Here is a 6,000-nt window from a genome sequence, read left to right as displayed (position 1 = left end):
TATGGAACAAGCGACTTCGGATCTCATCCGAAAGTCGGGTCCTGCGGGATTGTTGTGAGAATTAAACGAGAATAGTAACCGCATGACACTGGGGAGGGCAGGAAGGAGGACGTGCTGCCTCTGCTTCGCTCTTCACGAGGGGCCAGCAGTGCGCACGGAACGCCGCCACCCGACCCCCCCTCCCCACCCCGCCCCCTCCCCGCTTCCAGGCTGCGCGCGTGCGCACTCGGCGAGAACCCGGAGGGCGCGCCACGGGCTCTGCGGCTGCGCATTCGTCCAGCTTTGCGGCCGCACTACTTGACGGCAGAGGTGCCCCCCCGCCCCCAACCCGGGCCGGCGTTGTCGGGGTAACGGCGAGCGCGTCGGGTGGATGAAGGTAAGGCGCAGGCCTAGGGGCGGGAGGCGCGCTGGGCCCAGCACGGGCGCCGGGCGAGGTCTCCCCGCTGCAGGAAACGGCCTCTCCGCGAGCCTCTCCCCGGGCTCCACAGCCAGCCCGGGCCCTTCTGGGCCGCGAGGAGGAGCTCGGCTGCCGGGATGAGCTCCTCTCCTCCTCCTCGTGCACCTGTAGCTCTTCGTACTTCTCTTTTTTCCTTCTTTCTGGAAGTGTTCGCGCCACGCCCCAGGACTGGAGACGTCGTGGTGCATCTGACCCCTCTGCCCGAGAGGAGCCTGGCCGCTAGTGGGCTTGCTGGGGGCGGGCACTCCAGGAAACCAGCGGAGGGATAAGTTAAGATGGAGTTAGGACTCTGTTGGGCCCTGAACACTTTTTGGCTTGTGCGCCGTCATGTGTTGCAGTTGCATGTGCCGCCTGGCTAGCACTTCCTCAGGGTAGCCCGGCACCGCGCGCCTTCGCACAGTTACCTGTTTGATCCTTGCAACAGCCTTCAAAGGGGTATTGTTTGTTTATATGTCTTAGTCTTAGGTTCTAACTTGAAAGCTCCCCAGAGGCAGGATTGTTTACCTCGTCCCTTTTATCCCTGCCTCCCCGAGCCCCGAGGTTAGCAGTTGGAGTTCAAACGTCTTTTTAATTGGGAGGAGGCGAGCCTTGCAGGGTGGGAGGTTTTACCCAGGCTTGTTAAGGCTCGGTGGGCCCAGCGAGTTGGAAGAGTAGATGTAGCTGCCTCCCCCCCCTTTTGGTTTTGCTTTGTTTTGTTTGGAATGAACATTTATTGAACACCTAAAGGGTGTTAGCTTATCTGCTCCAGGGAAGAATAAAGAACAAGCCCCGCTTTTAATAGAAAAGTAAATACACTTAACACTTCTGGAGTCTGGAATGATCATTAAGCCCTGGTTTGGGAAAGGAACAGTAACAACCTCTTACAGGCACATAGCGTTCAGCCCTCCTCAATCCCTTTCCCTATCTGTACAATAGGGAAGAGGGGGCTGTTGGGATTCAGTGCGTTTGAATAGGCCGTCCTGCAAGCAGTGGTTGGCAACTTTGGCTACATGTTGAAATCACCAGGGTCCCACCCCAGAATTTCTGATGTCATTGCAAGTAAGGCCTAGGGGCCAGTGATGGCGAACCTATGACACGCGTGTCAGAGGTGACACGCGAACTCATTTTTTTGGTTGATTTTTCTTTGTTAAATGGCATTTAAATATATAAAATAAATATCAAAAATATAAGTCTTTGTTTTACTATGGTTGCAAATATCAAAAAATTTCTATATGTGACACGGCACCAGAGTTAAGTTAGGGTTTTTCAAAATGCTGACACACCGAGCTCAAAAGGTTCGCCATCACTGGCCTAGGCATTAGGAGTTTTAATTCACCCCCAGCGATTCTAAGGGCAGCTAAACTTGAGAGCCGCTGTTATATGCCAACCCAGGTGAATTTTGTTCATCTCTTTTCATTTGTCATAACCTACACTGTCTCCAAGTCTAAACCAACCAACCTTCACATCCCAAACTCCCTGACAACTGACCCATCCTTCCTGTACATCTGTGTGTGCTTCAGGCATGGGTCTTCTTCTAGGCCAGTCTCCCTGCCTTACAAACCTCACATCTTCCCTAACAATGGGGCTTTGGACACTTGCCTTGCTCCCCCTAAGCCTGGGTTTCCTTGTCTGTGAAATCAGGATAGTAGCGCCCACCTGTGCAGCATACAGCGTTGTACCTACCAATGATGGTGACCTCTTCTAATTTGACTCACCTCCCACACCTTACATCATACTGTTCTCCCGCCATGGCACTAAGGAAACATTTCCTAAATGCCTCTTGCAGGTTTTGAGAGTAGCAGGTTCAATCCTTTCTCCCCGTCTTTGCCTTCCAAGGTCAGCACAAGGTAATTCTTCCACAAAACTATGAAGATCTTCTTGTCTTACTCAGTTTTTTAAGTAACAGCTTTCTTGAGAGATCATTCACATGCCATAAAATTCACCTTTGTAAAATGTACAATTCGGTGATTTTATTATATTCACAGAGTGATGCAGCCAGCACTGCAATCTAAACATTTTCATCACTCTCAAAATAAACTCCCTGCCTATTAGCAGTCACTCCAACATTTCTCCCTTCCCGCAGCACCTGCAATTGCTAACCTAATTTGTGTCTCTATGGGTTTGCTCATTCTGGACATTTCATATTAATGGTTTTATACATACAGTATGTGGTCTTCCGTGACTGGCTTCTTTTCCTTAGCATAATGGTTTCATGGTTCATCATGCACATTGTAGCATGTATCTGTACTTTATTCTTTTATTATTGATAATAATATTCCATTATATGGATATCCTATATTTTGTTGATTCATTCATCTTTTGATGGATATTTGGGTGGTTTTTACTTTTTGGCTTTCATGTTAACATTCACATACAAATTTTTGTGTGAACATGTTTTCACTTTTTTTTTTTTTTATATCTGTACCCAGGAGTGGAATCGCTGGATCATATGGTTACTCTGTGGTTAACATTTGGGTAACTTCCAGGCTGTGTTTCTAGTCCTGTTCAATTTGAAGATGAAGAAACTGGGCTCAGAGAGCTTAAGTGGGTTGTGAAGGTCACACAATAATAATGGCATCTTTGTATATATGGAAGGCCTACTAGGAGCCAAATTCTTGATGTGCATGCTGTCACATGGGCAGAGTTGACACTAGATCCTGGTTGTTGAGGTTTTGTGAAAAACTGTTTTGGGTTTTTTTTTGCAAGAAACCTATCATATACACTTGGATTAGAGTATAGAGTTGGTTTTCTAAAATTATATTTTTATTGATTCAGAGAGGAAGGGAGAGGGAGAGAAAGATAGACACATCAATGATGAGAGAGAATCATTGACCGGCTGCCTCCTGCCACTGGGGATGGAGGCTGCAGCCTGGGCATGTGCCCTGACTGGGAATCAAACCATGATCTTCTGGTTCATAGGTCAATGCTCAACCACTGAGCCACACCGGCCTGGCAAGAGTTCTTGCCAGCAAGTGTCATAGCTCAGTATTGCTTATTTAGAGTACATTCGCCATCAGAAAGGGGAAAATCCTAAACAAACCAGACAAATTAAAACATAACTTTTAATTTCACTTGTTTGAGAGGATTTAAATTGGAAGTTCTTAGAGTTAGCCATTAAGTGTTTTCTTTAAAAAAAAAATTCCAAATGTAATATATACAAGTCAAACATTAACCAGAGGTTAAATTACAAGTGAAAGTCTCATAAAAGTCTGAATTGCTCCTAGAAATCCCTAGAAGTGTTCTCACTGGAGATCAATGTCCTGCCTCAGAAAAGCCCACACAGTATTGTTTAAGCTTTAAGATAAATTGCTATTTCTACAATTGCATACCAAAGAATTGACTTAGGTTGAGGAATATGTCAGCAAGTGAACATCTGGTTAAGATACCCTTGGCCGAAAATCTCTTAATTTCCCATTAACATGTAGTGTACATAGTTTTGTTATAAATGCTGTATTTGTGTGTGTGTGTGTGTGTGTGTGTGTACTATGTACAGTCATGCTCAGTATGTGATTACATTGAGGGATCTTACTTAGAAATTATTCTAGCGTGTTGCTGCTTGGAATACTTTGGCAGTTCTATGAAGGCTCTGACTTGCCGATTCTTATTTTTCACCGTTATCTTTGTAACTGATTTTCTATTCAATTTCTCTAACTCTTCCTTGATCTGTGTTTTTTCTTTGTCCTCATTTTATTCCTCAACTTCTTTGAGAAGGTGGATAAAGACATCATACATTGGACAAAGCTTTTATTTATTTATATATGTTTTTTGAATGGTCATGAGTCCTTAAGACCATTCACCTTCCTTTCTCAGCTTTGACCGCCTTCATTGGCTGTGTCAGACTTGGTTACATCCCCTGCCCAGTGGGATGTTGGTATTGAATGCAGGAGGCACCTAGATCATTAGTCCTACTTCTTTCTTTGTGAGGGTTTGGAGCCATGTAGTTTACACATGTGTAAAAGGGCTCCACTGTATCTTCAAGCAGCAGATACACTGTCAGCTTAAATTGAGTCTAGACTCAGGACTGAGGGAGCAGCAGATTCAAGTCTTCTGTCTCGTGCTAGGGCGTCTACTCATGGCTTGGGGTGGCTGGCCAATCTCTTGCACTGTTCACATTATTTTTCCCCTTGCGTATGGTTGAGTTTTCCTAAGTTAAATGCATCTACCATGGCTCTATGTTTTTATCGCACAATACACTCTACTTCCTTCCTTTAGCCATTATTGAATTGCAGCCTGATAGGTGCTTGTTTTGTCTCAGACTGAGTGTAAGGCCTGGAAGGGAGAGGTACTGACTTCAGCTTCCTTTACTCTCTCCTAGTGCTGAGTGCACAGTAAGTAATCCCACAATTCTCCATAACCCTTTAGCTTCTAGCCTTGAGAAACAGTGAGCCTTCAGACAAAGGGGGACAGATGCTACCTGTGCTTGCAGCAGAACCTGGAGAGAAGAGCCTGGGATGGTCTAGTGCCCAACTCTGGAGCCTTTTATATAATACTAGAGGCCCGGTGCACAAAATTCATGCAAGGGGCTCAGCCCTCGCAGCCCCTCACAGCCTCGGCTGGCCCTCGCAGCCCCGGCTTTGTCCAGAAGGTTGTCCGGAAGGTCATTCGGTTGTTCGATCTAATTAGCATATTAGCTCTTTATTATATAGGACTAGGGGCCCAGTGCATGTTTCGTGCACCTTAAAAGGAACTATAGGCCGCGAAGCTGTGGTGGGCACAGGGGCGGGTATCGGCCCATCCTTCGCACCTCCGCCAAGCCCCTCCTGCCATACCCCCGGTCCCCTGTCTACTGGCAGCCCCGCTCCTGGCACTGCTCCCACACACTGAAGGCACTGGCCCCGCTCACACTCGCTGACAACAGGGAGCGATTGGGGCCAGCAGCGAATGCGAGCGTGGCCGGCGCCATCAGCAGGTGCGAGCAGCAGCTCTGGCACAGGCTGCAGGTGCGAGTGCCTGGCGGGACTGCAGCATGCAGGAACAAAGAATTTTCAGTAACCACCAGAGGCTCGCCCTGATGACAGTGACCGGAGCCCCACCTTGGTCTGGCACCCCCGCTCACCTGCTCCACCCTCACACCACTGCCGATGCCCGCCATGATCCATGTGCACCCCTAGAGCTCAGTGCACATCATAGCAACCAATTTTTCAGTTGTCCCGCTGTTCAGTCTATTTGCATATTAGGGTTTTATATATATATATAGATCTTGAACCTGAATCCATTTCCTCATCTATATAATGATGTTGGTAGTGCTCGTCCCATAATAATAATTATAGCAAATACACACATAGCACTCACTGTGAACTGGGTACTCTTCTAAGCACTTTATGGGTCTTAACTGAACATAGAGGGTTGTTGTTTTTTCATTCTTATTTTGCAGATGAGGAAACCAAGGCACAGAGAGATTAAGTAACCTTTGGCCACAGTCGCACGACTAGGAAGTAGTGAAGTCGATTCCATTCCTGGCACTCTGGCTTTACAGTTCCTATTCTTAGCTAATTGGAGGTACATCATGGACCCCTAATTGGGAATTGCTGCTGTCGTTTTTATTTATCAATTTACCTTAAAAA

At 46.8% G+C, this 6,000-nt stretch overlaps 1 protein-coding gene across 3 annotated transcripts in view; it reads left to right on the top strand.

Moving 5' to 3' along the window:
• Positions 1–296: 296 nt before the first annotated feature.
• Positions 297–6,000, top strand: part of TSEN2 (tRNA splicing endonuclease subunit 2) — a 43,922-nt gene continuing 38,218 nt past the window's right edge. For 2 of the 3 annotated variants that reach the window (XR_011473705.1, XM_070433608.1), the window contains exon 1: positions 297–376. The gene's annotated coding sequence lies outside the window, so the exon portion shown is untranslated. Of the gene's footprint in view, positions 377–5,810; positions 5,936–6,000 lie in introns of all 3 variants that reach the window. The other variant, XM_070433609.1, reaches the window with a different exon arrangement.

This window comes from Myotis yumanensis, unplaced genomic scaffold (assembly GCF_028538775.1).
Source record: "Myotis yumanensis isolate MYYU_CA2020_CCGP unplaced genomic scaffold, mMyoYum1.0.hap1 SCAF_14, whole genome shotgun sequence".
Lineage (NCBI taxonomy): Eukaryota > Metazoa > Chordata > Mammalia > Chiroptera > Vespertilionidae > Myotis > Myotis yumanensis.
This window is presented reverse-complemented; position numbering and strand designations above follow the sequence as displayed.